Raw genomic sequence first — 15885 nt, 5'->3', positions numbered from 1 at the left:
ATGAGTCATGCAGGGGCTGCTGTGCGTGCTGGCGTGGCTTGAACAGCAGGAAGGAGCTGTGCAGCACTGGTGCTCAAGGAGTTGCTGCTGCTATGATGGTTCACGGGTGGACCTTGCTGAGGTTATGCAGAAGCACAGCTGGTGCGGAGGAGCTGATGCTTTGGAGAGGTCTGCTGCGGCTGTAGCTGGTGTTCTGCTGTGCTTGGGGACTGCTGAGGATGGTGGAGGAGGCTGGCCGTGCTGCAAGAGGGCAGAGGAGGCCAAGAGAAACAGAGGAAAGGGGGAGAGTGAGGGAGGAAAGACAAAGGGAAGGAAGAGAGACAAGGGGAGAGAAGCAGAATTGAAAAAAACAAACTAAAGAAGAAGAAGAAGAAGGAGAAGAAGAAGAAGAAGGAGAAGAAGAAGAAGAAGAAGGAGAAGAGGAGAATGGGGAGCCCCAGGGGCTGCCTGTGCAGGGGGAGGAAGAGAGGGATATTTAAGGATAGGGGGGAAAGCCCTAGACCCGGATTAGAGGTTTGACCCATTTAGAGGACCCGAATTATTATATTTTTTTATTCTCTATTCATTGCAAATTCTGCTCTTCGGGAGCCCATATCTCACAAAACTCAAAACATAAAAGTTGTAGATAATCCGTTTTTCTTTCTCCAAAAATTTGAATCATCTTGATCGGAGCTCGGACGAAAAAGTTATGCATGAAATACGAACAGGTGTCAGTTTTGGTTCCCGGGAATTTTTCTGCGGCAAAAAATTACCAAAATTTCATAAATAGTGCAATAAAGTGCAAGAATAATGATTTTGGCATTTTATTAAAATATTGGATAATTTTGGACATTTAATTAAAATAATAAACCGTAAATCCCGGGTTAGGATGCCCAATTATGCAGTTTTGACACGTAATCAGGGGTCAGTCGCCTGATCTCAGAGGGTCAGTCGACTTGGCTTGTTCTGTATACTCAATTAATTCAACATAAAAATGCCAGTTGACTGGCCTATTTTGGTTAGTCGACTGAACTTGCAAATTTCCGCAATGTTTAATTTTCAAGACTTTGATCTTGAAAACTAAGGTGTAGTCCCAAGAGGGGGGGTGAATTGGGTTTTCAACTTTCTTTTAAAACATTTTATAAATTCTTTAACTTAATTTAATTCTTTCAACGAATTCTTGATTTCTTGTTGATTTAGCAATCACACAATAAAAGCTCAATTTTCTTTATCTAATCCATAACCACAAAACAAATGAACAAAACAAGATTCGATTAAACAACCAATTGATTTTCCAAGTACAAATTAACTGCAACATTATTTAGATTGATGAATGCTTGCAAGATTTAGAATGTAAGCTTTAACCACAACTTTGGAATATAAACACACTCCAATCAATATCAAACTTTAAACCATTCAACCACAATATATTTAATCAATATATTAGATTCAACTTTCAGCCTTTGTTGTCAGCCCTAGGTATATTAATTTGAATCAAACACTGTATATATGAAATTTGTTTCTCTATTTGATATTTAACTCAACATCCACACTCTTTCCAAAATTCAGAATTTAAATAAACTCTTAGTTAATTTATCTTTGGGTGTTAACTAATCAACATACTCCCTTTGAGGTTTTCGAACAGTATTAATCAACTAACGTACTCCCTTTCGGTTTCCGCAATCCCAAATCAAAATTAAACTTTAAGTTTACTTAATTTCCAAATTTACGTAGTATATATGATTTAGGAATTTAAAACATCCGCGCAGTTAATATATGTCTTGAATGTAAAGAGGAAGGGAAAAAGAGACTGTGACCGGGATTTTTATGAGGTTTGGCTTTTACTCAGCCTACGTCCTCATCTTTGGCAAACCACCAAAGGATTCACTAAAACCAGTTTCTTTTTCGGGCGGAACAACACCGTTTACACACACTCCTTCAGTATGCTAGAGCTCACCTCTCTAAATGATGTACCCTCGTTCGGTCACTCCTTCAAATAGGCTAGAGCTCGCCTCTCTAAGCAATTTCTCCATGCTTAGCCAATGATCCAAACAATCCTTGGAATCGTCAATCTACAAGATACAAGTCAAATAGATGTACAAAGAATGCTCTTAAATAGAGCTGATTAGTACAACAATTTAGCACTATAATATACTTCAAAGTAAATAACAATATGGAATATAACGTGAAGCTCAAGGGAGTATATCACCGATTAATTCTTTCAATGATTGAAAGATTTAGAATTTGTAGCACAAGATTGGTGAGTAAGAATCTGTAAGAACTCAGTATGCTTTGTGCAAGTTGAGAGCAAGAGAGAGCCTTGAGAATTTGAGAGCAACTAAGAGAGATTTTTATTGCTGAATTGAAATCTTGGTTAATTAATTTAATGATATTGAGGCTTATTTATAAACTTTAAAAGGTATGTAACTTGATCCCCAAGTGACTTGGAGTATTCCCCAAGTTTTCACAAAGTTTGAGCCCCAAGCAATCTTATTTAAAAAATTTGCTCGTTATAAAAATTTAAAAACTGCCGCGTGATAGTTGACTGTCCCTTTTTTGGTGGTTGTCTGTCTAGTTAATTTAAAGGGGCAATAGGGTGTCATTTTCCTGACTGAACATGGACAGATGCCTCAAATTTCACTGGCAGTCGCCTGTAAGAATTGACAAGCGACTGTCAAGATGTCAGCTTCAACCACCTTTCAGTCTTTTAGTCATAACGTTTTCTATATAACTCCAAGTTTTACCAGCTTGGTGTCAAACGAAGGCTAAGAGAAAATTCCACAACTTTCATGTTGAACACATTTTAAAATAAGGAGTTTTTAATAGAAAAAAATGTACCTCAATGCGGATGTGTAAAAATTAACAACATTTGGAAAATCCTCTTTTTGGTGCTTTTCATTCCAAAAATGATTCTAACCTTTTTGAAACAAATTTTGACCTTATAAAAATATTTTCCAAGTATGTTAAAAGGTGTCTAGGTCCAAGAAATTAACCTAAGAGTTTCATGCATCCATATTGAAATTATTTAAAGTACTTACATGAAATTTCCTATAGACTCTTTCAAATTTTGAATTCTTGAATTCCTTGAGGTCTTTATACTTGCTTCATCTCTCTTTGAGCTTTCATCAAGTTCTCTTTAATCCTCATGCTCTCATAATCTTCAAGCTTTATCTTTGAATCTATTTTTGAATCCATGCTTTAAGCTTCATATTGATCATCCTTCTTTGAAATATAAGCTTTCATGAATTCTTTAACCTTGCATTCATCATTGAGTCCTAAAAAAGACATCACTAAACAAAGCATGTTAAGTTCTACTTGTTTGTTAGCATCAAAACTGGATGTTAAGCCTTGTAAGGCCAATAGATCCTTCAATTTTTGAAAAACTTCAATATAACTTAAGAAAACATTTTTTGAACACTTGACCTTGCATTCATCATTGAATCCTAAAATGACATCACTTAACCAAATATGTTAAGTTTTCCTTGTTTGTTAGCATAAAAATAAGATGTTAAGCCTTGTAAGGCCAACAATCTCCCCATTTTTTATGATGACAAACAAGAAGCAAAAATTGGAGTGAGGCTTAAAAGACTCCCCCTTTCAATAAGCATCATCTTAACAATATTTGCAAGATCAATATTAATTTCAAAAACTCTATTACATTCATGCTCATCACTTCATTTTACAATCGTGCTTATCACTTCATTCAAGTTCAAGTTTATCAATCAATATCAAATACTTCTCCTCATTTTGATATATATTATGTTCATGCTCAATTTTAGCAATACTATGCTCAATTTTTGCTTAAAACTTCTCCCCCTTTTGACATCAATCAAAAAGAGAAAAAAATGATTAAGTTCAAATAAAATCACATTTTTAGCATATCATCAAACATGCATATCAAACATATGTACGCACTCAATTTATTATTTTTCAATATAGCATTTGTAGTGTGTTTTAATAGTCATGTATAAGAGTTGTAACATCTTTACTAACAGTTTTTCCCCTTTTATCAGTATTCAAGATACCAATTGTTGATTTTATGATACCAATTTAAAATTTAATTGATGATATCAATTTAAATTTTATTAATTCATGATACCAATTGATTAATAGGGAAACAATCATAACATAAGCAATAAGTCATAACACTCCTCCTGAATTCAATACATTCAATTTTTGTTACCATTTATGCTTTTATCATCCCATGTTTCAAAACATTGATTCACATCATGTATCAAATATCAATATCATGCCAATATCATCAATGTTATACCATGCTCATAGATATAATCATACTTGACATGCTAAAAAACCAATTGAACTTTTAGATTGTGATACCAAACGAGCTTTTAAATTTTGATATCAATTAAAATATTCATGGATACCAAAGTACTTTATAGATATTAAAGTCATTATCACATCATGCATAGCTCATGGATACCAATATAACTATTATATCTTTCAAAGCTCATAGATATCAATATAAAGAGTAATCAGTTTATCCATGTGATTCATCAATAGCATGCATGGTCAAGAATTAATCTCATATCCAAATTCATGCTTATGCTCAATAATCTCATGCTCAAATTTTCAACGTAGTGAGCCATAAATTTTCAATGAAAGTCAAGTCAAGTCAAGTCATACACATGTAGCATATAGCATATCATATAGGCATGTAAGCATGTAGAATATAGGCTTTCATTCTCAAATATCTTTTTCTTAATCAAGGTGCTCATGTAATAAGCTCAATTTGATATTTTCTTAATATTTTCTTAAGTTAAGCCTTGTAAAAAAAAAAAATCCTATGATTTTGGCCAACAATGCCATTTTTAATTTTGTTATAATAAGCTCTTAACTCATCTTTAAGTTTTTCTATTTCAATTAGTTCGTTTGTTGATCATGAATTAAGTTACCTTCTCAATTTGAAAGGGGAATGACTTAATCCATGAAGTTTTTCATTTATGAACTAGTCTTTCATCTTGGTACCCATACTTTCTTGGGTCCGGTTGGTTTAATAAAGGATGCTTCCTTAATTCTCCATACTTGTTTAGTTTTCACACTCTTTCTCTTAAATAGACATTCAAACTTTATATGTCCCTTTTTCTTACATTGATAGCATATGGTGTTAGTGTAGGCATTAGAAGATATGCAAGCATAATCTTTGGATGCTTTTGAAAAATAACCCGTGTAAAGATTCTTTTTCTTTTTATTTTCAACCCCACTAAATCCAATACCTTCTTTGTTTAAGGTCATCCTTTGTGAGCCTATCATTTTGTCAAAATTTGTCTTTCTTTTTGTGAAGTTATAAATGATCTTTTCTTTATCTTCAATTTGATTTTTGAGATCATTTATCTCTATCTCTTTCTTGTTGTCAACCTTCTTTAGCGATTTCTCTAATTCTTGAGATAATTTTCTTATTTTATCCTCTAATTCATAAATAAATATATATATATATATATATATATATATCTCTTTCTCATATTTCGTATAGGATAAGGATTGAAGGTCTTCTATCTTTTGTTCATTCTTGCTTTTCAATTTCTTAATTTTCAAGTCTTTTTCTTTTTCAGCAAGATTTTTAGCTTCTAATTATTTTATTAAAGCTTCATACTTAGTTTCTATTTTCTTGAGTTTTGAATCTTTATCATTTTTAGCAATCTTAATTGATTCTAGCTCTTTCAGTATTCCATCATTCTTGTTTTTAAATGATGTGTTTTATTTAGTTACTTTGATTAGCATCTTATGTACTTTGAATAAATCATTTTTTAATTCATCATAAGATGGCATACATTCATCATTGGATTCATTTGATGAATCACTACAAGAATTATTTAAGGATTTGGATGAGGAGGTTTCCTCATTGTCCCAAACCATAAAGCAAGTATAAGTAACCTCTTGGTCACTTGATTCATATTTCGAACTACTTGTACTCATGTTGTCCCAAGTAGAGGCTTTCATGGCCTTTTTGTTTTTCTTCTTAGACTCTTTCTTTAGTAATGGACATTCTAGTTTTGTATGTCCAGCTTTGTTGCAATTATAACATGTAGGAGTTTTATTCTTTGATTTCTTTTTGCTGATTTCTTCTTCTTCTGATTCGAAGTCTAGGTTTGTTCTTTTGAATTTATTTTTCCTTCTTAGTATCTTTGCAAGTTTCTTAGATATGAAGGCTAGTTCATCTTCATCCATTTCTTCTTCACTACTAGAGTTTTCTTTTGAGGTTTTAAAGGTTATTGATTCTTGGGCATTGATTTTTACACTCCTTTCATTCATTGTCATTTCGTATATGAGGAGAGAACCTATAAATTCATCTAAAGAAGTGGTTTTAAGGTTCCTACCTTTCGTTATTGTAGTGGGCTTTGGTTCCTATATAGGTGGCAGCCCTCTAAGAATTTTTCTTATCATCTCATAGGTAGTGTTGGTTTTTCCTAAGGCATTTAGGGAATTTATTATGTGAGTGAACTTAGTGTACATGCTAGTTATAGATTTATCTGGGTTCATCTTAAAAGCTTCATATTCGCTTGTAAGCATATCAATCCTATTATTCCTAACATCTATAGTGCCTTCATAAGTGGCTTCTAACTTGTCCCATATTTCCTTAGCTGATTTGCAAGCCATTACTCTATTAAATTCATTAGCATCTAAAGTACAATATAAAGCATTCATAGTACTAGAATTAACTTACAACATCTTATGATCTAAGTCTGTCCTATCATTTTTCTCCTTAGTAACTTGTTTTCCATCAACTAGTTCAAGGCGAATTAGGTCACCATCTGTGACAACCTCCAAAGCTTTCCAATTCATAGTTTGAAGATAGATTTGCATTCGTTTTTTCCACAAAGTGTAGTTATGTCCACAAAAAATAGGAGGCCTAGTTGAAGATTGTCCCTCTCCAAAGGGAGCTACGCCTAACTGAGTCATTAGGATCTTTTTATAGCTACTAATTAAGATTTGCTATAACCCCACTCTGATACCAATTGGAAAATAAGGTGTAGTCCCAAGAGGGGGGTGAATTGGGTTTTAAACTTTCTTTTAAAACTTTTTATTAATTCTTTAATTTAATTTAATTCTTTCAATGAATTCTTGATTTCTTGTTGATTTAACACTCACACAACAAAAGCTTAATTCTCTTTATCTAATCCACAACCACAAAATAAATGAACAAAACAAGGTTCAATCAAACAACCAATTGATTTGCCAAGTACAAATTAACTGCAACATTATTTAGATTAATGAATTCTTGCAAGATTCAGCACTTTTTAAGCAAAGATTTAGAATGTAAGCTTTAACCACAACTTTGGAATATAAACACACTTCAATCAATATCAAACTTTAAACCATTCAACCACAATATATTTAATCAATATATTAGATTCAACTTTCAGCCTTTGTTGTCAGCCCTGGGTATATAAATTTGAATCAAACCCTGTATATATGAAATTTGTTTCTCTATTTGATATTTAACACAACATCCACACTCTTCCCAAAATTCAGAATTTAAATAAACTCTTAGTTAATTTATCTTTGGGTGTTAACTAATCAATGTACTCCCTTTGAGGTTTTCATAAAGTATTAATCAACTAACGTACTCCCTTTCGGATTCTGCAATCCCAAATCAAAATTAAACTATAAGTTTACTTAATTTCCAAATTTACGTAGTATATATGATTTATGAATTTAAAACATCCACGCAGTTAATATATGTGCTGAATGTAATAAGCAAGGGAAAAGAGAGTGGGACTAGGATTTTTACGAGGTTTGGCTTATACCCAGCCTACGTCCTCGCCTTTGGCAAACCACCATGATTCACTAAAACTAGTTCCTTTTCCGGGCGGAACAACACCGTTTACACACACTTCTTCAGTAGGCTAGAGCTCGCCTCTTCAAATGATGTACCCTCGTTCAGTCACTCCTTCAAATAGGCTAGAGCCTGCTTCTCCAAGCGATATCCCCACGCTTAGCCAATGATCCAAATAATCCTTGGAATCATCAATCTACAAGATACAAGTCGAATAAATGTACAAAGAATGCTCTCAAATAGAACTGATTAGTATAACAATTTAGCACTATAATATACATCAAAGTAAATAACAATATGGAATATAACTTGAAGCTCAAAGGAGTATATCACCGATTAATGCTTTCAATGATTGAAAGATTCATAATTTGTAGCACAAGATTGGTGAGTAAGAATCAGCAAGAACTCGGTAAGCTTTGTGCAAGTTAAGAGCAAGAGAGAGCCTTGAGAATTTGAGAACAATTGAGAAAGATTTTTATTGCTGAATTGAATTCTGGGTTAATTAATTCAATGATATTGAGGCTTATTTATAGACTTTAAAAGGTATGTAACTTGATCCCCAAGTGACTTGGAGTATTCTCCAAGTTTTCACAAAATTTGAGCCCCAAGCAATCTTATTTAAAAAATTTGCCCGTTATAAAAATTTAAAAACTGCCGCGTGATAGTTGACTGTCCCTTTTTGGGCAGTCACCTGTCTAGTTAATTTAAGGGGCAGTAGGGTATCAGTTGCCTAACTGAACATGGATAGATGCCTCAAATTTCACTGGCAGTCGCTAGTAAGAACTGACAAGCGACTGTCAAGCTGTCAGCTTTGAGAACCCTTCAGTCTTGTGGTTATAACCTTTTTTGTGTAACTCTAAAATTTACGATCTTGGTGTCAAGAAATCTAAGAGAAAATCCCACAACTTTCATGTTGAGCACATTTTAAAATAAGGAGTTTTTGACAGAGAAAAATATACCTCAATTCGGATGTATAAAAATTAACAGCGTTTGGAAAATCCTCCTTTTGGTGCTTTTCATTCCAAAAATGATTCTAACCTTTTTGAAACAATTTTTGACCTTATAAAAATATTTTCCAAGTATGTTGAAAGGTATCTAGGTCCAAGAAATTAACCTAAGAGCTTCATGCATCCATATTGAAATTATTTGAAGTACTTACATGAAATTTCCTATAAACTCTTTCAAATTTTCATTTCTTGAATTCCTTGAGGTCTTTATACTTGCTTCATATCTCTTTGAGCTTTCATCAAGTTTTCTTTAATCCTCATGCTCTCATGATTTCAAGCTTTATCTTTGAATCTATTTTTGAATCCATGCTTTAAGCTTCATATTGATCATCCTTCTTTGAAATATAAGCTTTCATGAATTCTTTAACCTTGCATTCATCATTGAGTCTTGAAAAGACATCACTAAACAAAGAATGTTAATTTCTACTTGTTTGTTAGCATCCAAACAGAATGTTAAGCCTTATAAGGCCAACAAATCCTTCAATTTTTGAAAAACTTCAATATAACTTAAGAAAGCATTTTTGGAGGTTTTCAAAAATTGGTTTTAAGTCAATAAAAGATTCCTAAGAGCTTCATTCATTCATATTGAAATGTTTGAAGTACTTAAATGAGACTTCTTAAAAACTTTGACTCTTCTTATCACTAAGTCTTCATGTATAGCTTCCATTCTTCACATTGAGCTTGGCTTTTAGCTTCATCTTTAACTTTAGAAGATCTTGTGTCATTAAGTTCAAGTTTTTCAGACTTCGTTAAGCACTTTGATATTAGTCATTTGGGTCACTTGAGCTTGATACTTGAGTTACCTCAAACATCATCACTTAACCAAACATGTTAAGTTTTCTTGATTTGTTATCATCAAAATAAGATTTGTAAGCCTTGTTAAGCCAACAATGTAGAAAGACATACACACAACAAGTACCCACTGAACCAATTTAGAGAGAATCAACCTATGTAGACATGGATGATGTCCCAGAACATGTTAGGGTCCAACAGAAAAATGTCGAGATTCCTTAGACGGAGGAACTAGTAGAACAGATCGTCGCACAACCGCCTCCTACTCCAGCTCTGGATCTTAGGAGATCTTCTCGGCCCCATGTACCACATAGAAGGTATATGGATTATTTACTTCTTACGGATGGAGGAGAGCCCGAATGCTATGATGAAGCATGTCAGGTGGGAGATTCGAGCAAGTGGGAGCTTGTGATGAGGGATGAGATGAAATCCCTCACCTCCAAAAAAACATGGGAACTAGCTAAGTTGCCAAAAGGTAAGAAGGTTCTCATAACAAGTGGTTGTACAGGATTAAAGAGGAGCGTGATGGCTCCAGAAGGTACAAGGCTTGGTTGGTAGTCAAAGGCTTCAAGTAGAAGGAAGGAATTGACCACACCAACATCCTTGCACCAGTTGTGACAGAAGCTAAAATTGTGCTCAACTTCAGTTGGTCTTCTTACTTGAAGACATATGTGAGCACATTATTTACCTATACACTAGTTGAGATGGTACCTCTGTATCCAAGTGGGAGATTGGTGAGATTGCTGAAGATGGAGTCAATGGTAGCCACCCTCCTAGCCGCTTCTATTGACATTGGAGACCGGTGACCACCAACCCTGCCCACAATGCTGACATTAAGCCACCAACCTTTGAATTTTACCCCCACCTACGTATATATATATATATATATATATATATATGTGTGTGTGTGTGTGTGTGTGTGTGTGTGTGTGATGTGTGTATGTGTGTGTAATCTATGTGCAGAGTGTGTAGAAGTTGTGCGTATTGTGTGAGGCAGAGTGGAAGTTGTTCGAGAGAGAAATCCTCCTCTTACTTGTAATTCTCCCAATAATAGTGAAAACATGTGTGCTCCGTGGGACATAGGTCAGATTAGACTGAACCACATTATATCTTGGTGTTCAGCATTTTGCTTTTGTGTGATTATTGCTCCTAGATCTACCCCAACACTTACTTCATGGAAATGATTCAAACATCCTTAAATTTAGAAACACATCAAATTAAAGGGAATAAAATTAGAGTGATTAGGAGTTGTGCTAAGATGTTTCAAATGTCCTTAAATTTAGAAACACATCAACATCTTAGCACAACTCCTAATCCCTCTAATTGAAAACTAAGATGTAGTCCCAAGAGGGGGGGTGAATTGGATTTAAAAAAAATTTCTTTTAATTCATTTGAAGACTTCTTAACCTCTTTTATTTCTTTTAACCAATTCTTGACTTGTTTGTTTAATTTATCAATCACACATGAACTTAGTTCCTTTAATACACTCGACAATACAACTATTTAAACAATCAAGTAATCAATCAACCAAACCGATTATCCAATCCAAATCAAGATATATAAAATACAAAATTTCAGTTTTTTTTTTTTTTTTTTTTTGTAGCCCTATTGTTAATGCAATCCCTTTGATAATGAATTAGTTTTCTCAAAGTGATTTTCAACAAAAACATTCACACTCTTTCCAAAATTCAGAATTCAAATAACCTCTTAGTTAATTTATCTTTAGGTGTTAACCATGTAACGTACTCCCTTATGGTTTCCGCATAGTATGGTTTAACCAATGCACTCCCTTTTGGTTTTCACAACCCAAATCAAAATTAGACTTTAAGTTTATTGAATCAGTCGGCTGGACAGTTCATTTTTCTGTTGTTTCTCTGCCAGTCGACTAACTAAACCAAAGTGTTTCTGGTCAGTCGGCTGGGCAGACCTCTTACTGATTTTTCCTTTTTGGTTTTTTAAATTTAGTTTTGCTCACATGTTTTGATCTTTCATAAAAAATTTTCAAAGGTTTTAAAATAGGTCTCTAAGTCCATGTATTTCCCCTAAAGAGTTTCAACAATATTTCAAAAGATATTTAAATATTAAAGCACTTACATAAAGACTTATAAGCTATTTGTCATTCTTAAACACTTTAAGTCTTCATGCTTTGGTCTTTTTCTCGTCTTCAAGATTTAATATACTTTGAGCTTTTCATTGAGTTCTCTTTAGTATCCATGCTCTCATTATCTTCAAGGTTTAGTCTTTTTATGCTTAACTACTCGAAGAAGCTTTTACTTGACTTGTCTTTGATTTTCGAATTTCATCCATGACAAATGTGAGTGTTGAGTTATGTATTCCTGAAATAGAGTCACTCAACAGCACATGTTAAAACATCTTCATTTGTTATCATCAAAACAAGATTGAAAAACCTAGTTAGGCCAACACTAATTTTATTCCTACCAATACTAGCACTCTTATAATCCAAACCATCAAAACATAAGCACCATGATAGCCTCAACCTTCACAGTTTATGCATGTCACAAAACAATCACAACTGATGTTCATTTAGGCTTATCAGAATCTGCAAGAATGTGGCAATTATGTTCGCTTATGTCACATCTATATTGATCAAACTAGCACCTCAGTCCATCGACAAGCTTAGTTGCATATAAATCCAATGCAATCTTCATATAGACTAAGCATTCCACAAACCAACTCAAAGAAATTTGAGCACTTCCCACCTATTTATGAACCCACCATTCAAGAGTCTAGCCATTATACATAGATTTAACAATAAAACAAAGGAATAGATGGAAGAGTAAATACCTGTAGTGACTCCTCTTTTCGTACGCACTTCCTTTGCTACTCCTTGCTCATTTCTTTTTGTCACTGCACTCTTTCTTCTTAAGAAATTTCTTCAACCTCCTAAAGACCTCTGTTATTTCCTCAAGATCTCCTCCTATCTCAGAATACACACACTCTCTCTCTCTCTCTCTCTCTCTCTCTCTCTCTCTCTCTCTCTCTCTCTCTCTCTCTCTCTCTCTCTCTCTCTCTCTCAGAATTCATCTTAATTCCCCCCTTTTGCCATCAACTCCCTACACGCCAAGATGGCTCTCTTTTCGAGTCCCCCTCTCAATGTTCTCTCTCCTTCTTCTCACATTTGATACTATGTGAGGCATCTTTATAGCAAGCTTCCCTCTTGGCCACTGGGGAGAGATTCCCCCTAAATTAATGTATTTTAGTAAATTCTTCTTTTTTCCCTTAGCTTGCCAAGTCGCATAAAGGTGATTAAGGAGAATATCTTGTTGTTTATTGTTTTCATTGTTCTTTTTTGGATTTTTGTGGAATTGCCAATTGTCCCATTTAGTTAGAGGGAATATTGTTTTATTTAATTATCCTTTTTTTGTGGATTTTTGTGGTGTTGCCAAGTGACAGTTGTGAGAGGGGATTTAGGAGTGTTTGGAAGGACATGCGAGGGGAAACTACACTACGCATGAAATCAACATGGTACATGTAGGAGACATTGTGTGTGTGAGAGTAAATGAGGTGGGCTAGTGTAGGCTAAAATTGGGCTCTACAATGTTCTTTTACTGAAATGGGTGCACTTGGCGTTATGTAGGTGAAAGCAGCTAATGGTGGCTCAACTTAACTTAGGAGATTTGAAGAAGATGGCTACATGCCTACTTTATTATTATTTACTATTATTTCTTTTGATATTTTGATGCATTTTTCTATTTTTATTGATTTTGTACAAAGATAAATAATGTAGGTACAATCTAAAACAAAAGGTCGAAGGATGAGTGAAGTGAGACATGAAAATCTAGAGAGGGTAGATAGGAGAGACTTAAATGGAAAGAAAGAGAATTATTTCTACACTTGAGTAGAACAAAAAGCAAAACTTTAATTAAATTTCTAACAACCTCCATTTGAAGATTTTCCTTTTTTTTGAGAAAAAAAAAAACCCTAAAACCCCTCATTTACACTTTTTTCAACTAAAAAATCAAGAGAATTTAAAGAAAATTTGAACTTTATGAGATGCCAGACAAAATAGAGTATCTATAACATACACACACATGCATATTTATGTTCCTTTTTATCGTTGAAACTTTAGATCCTTTTTCCATCCATGTTGTTATCATATAGGCTTTTTGTTTAGCAGCAAAAAAGTTCTTTCAATACATTGAATGATATTAGCAACCTACTTACTCAAGCACTAACTGGAATTCTACCAATTGATGTTATGTTGTTATCAGAGTAGGTTTTTTTTTTTTTTTTTTTTATTAATTAGCAGAAGAAAAAAAAAATTCAATCGATGCTAGATGTTATTAATAGCCTACCTAAATAGTAGCTAGAAATTCAACCAATTGATGTTCTTGGGATTGATAATGTAAGTGCATGTGTAGTTTGCAATCAAGAATTACCAAATTATTATTCCATCCTCTTTTGCATTCCATATTTGTTTTTCAAAAAATTAAATGAATCGTTTTGAGCTTTGCAGGCTGATGTGACAGCACGAATCTTCTTGCAGTTTTCTCAAATAGGTGTTGGTCAAAATAGATGTACATAATAGACAGATACAATTCAACCTCATAACATCACAAAATATGCAAATATATATATATATATATATATATATATATATATATATATTAATCAATTTGACTGATATGCTAAGGAGGTTGTAATTTTTTTCTGATGAACCTTAGACATTTTGAAAGTTTTATGGTAAGTTTTGCATTATTCATGAATTTACAATTGTCCTTCCATATTAAAAAAAAAAGTGAAAATATGATGGGTTTGATTCCTGGATAACTAGTAAAACACAAAAGCTTACTTGCCCTGTCCTTGCAGTTTCTTTTTGCACTTTATTTTTTCATTTGTGGAATAGTTAGAGAAATACTTCTTTTGTGTCTATTTTTCAGTGAAAAGTAGAGTAGCAACGGGGAACTTTGGACTTCTAATGCAGCTTTGCTTCGCAAGGATGGTTGCAATTCATCTAAAGTCTATCAGGAGATGAGCTGCCAACCCAGATTCTAAATTTGCAGTGAGAGGCCAAAGTTTTCTTCTGAGCAAACCAATTTATGCAGTTATTTGGTACTTTCTGGGTTGGCATAGGCTCATAATAAATATTATTCTCTTCCCTTTGAACACAAATATAGAGATAGCACATACAAAGAAACTTCTAGGAAATTGCTTCCACTCTACCCCTTTTCCTTTTCTACAACTTTCCGTCTTCCTGTCCCCCTTCACCACTCTCTTTCTTCCTGCCAATTCCTACTTGCCTTCACACACATAAAGTTGCCATTGTTTTGTACGATTCCTCTGACCTCTTGAGGACCTAGGGGACTGTAATCACTTGAAGGTAGTGGAGGTTCCTTAATATGCTTTATTTATTTATTTATTTTTTTGTTTTATAGTTGATCTATGGTCTTAAAGATTCTTAGCGTAATTTTTTCCTAATTTGTTTTATCATTGGGGGAAGATAAGACTATATAAGAGGCAATATCTTCCTTTCAATATGGTTTTGGTTTTGAGTATACCTTTTCTTTTATTTAAATTCATATCCTATTCTACATTATACTAGTCAGCTAATTAGTTCCATATCTGAAGCCCCTTCATGAGACTGATGAGGTTTATACTTTCTGTTTTTTTTTTTTTGTAATTGCCTCTAAAATTAGTAATGCTTCCTAAGTATCCCGATCTTAGTTCAAAAATTGACTCGATAATTATAGAAATTGCATTTATTTGCTTTGTGATTGAAACGCCTTCCTCCTTTAATCTCAATTTTTAATAATTCTTGAAATTCCATATTTGTTTTGTGCTCAACGTATCTTGCTCTTTTATTCTTAATTCAGCTCTTTCACGCTAATTTTGATTATGTTACAGAAACATACAAGGCCTAATATTTTATTTTAGTGGATTTTACTAATTTCAAACTATTTCCATATGCTAATTTTTGGATTCTATTAAAATTGTTACCATCTTTGAATTGTATGCACCAATCTGTTCACAAGCTAAAAAGGTTGAAAATTAAAGCTTGACAGACAGATAATTGATGGATTTAGCAACTATATATATATATATATTATTTCAACTTCTATGACCTGTTCTTCTCTCCATTGCCATTAATTGTTGAAGATCCAAAAAATAAATAAAAAATAGAATGCTTTCATATAGGAAAACAAGATAGCTAAGTACTTGATTAGAATAACTTTCTATATTATGCTGAATACCAATGAATATTTGGGATACTCCTTGTTGGAAGAAAATATGAGTGATTTTCACAAATAAATCCACGGTATAATACAAATAAATAAATAAAGTGAGACACAA

The sequence above is a fragment of the Malania oleifera genome, chromosome 2 (genome assembly GCF_029873635.1).
Source record: "Malania oleifera isolate guangnan ecotype guangnan chromosome 2, ASM2987363v1, whole genome shotgun sequence".
In the NCBI taxonomy this organism is placed as follows: Eukaryota; Viridiplantae; Streptophyta; class Magnoliopsida; order Santalales; family Ximeniaceae; genus Malania; species Malania oleifera.
The sequence above is the reverse complement of the archived record's forward strand: the minus strand, read 5'-3'. Positions refer to the sequence as shown.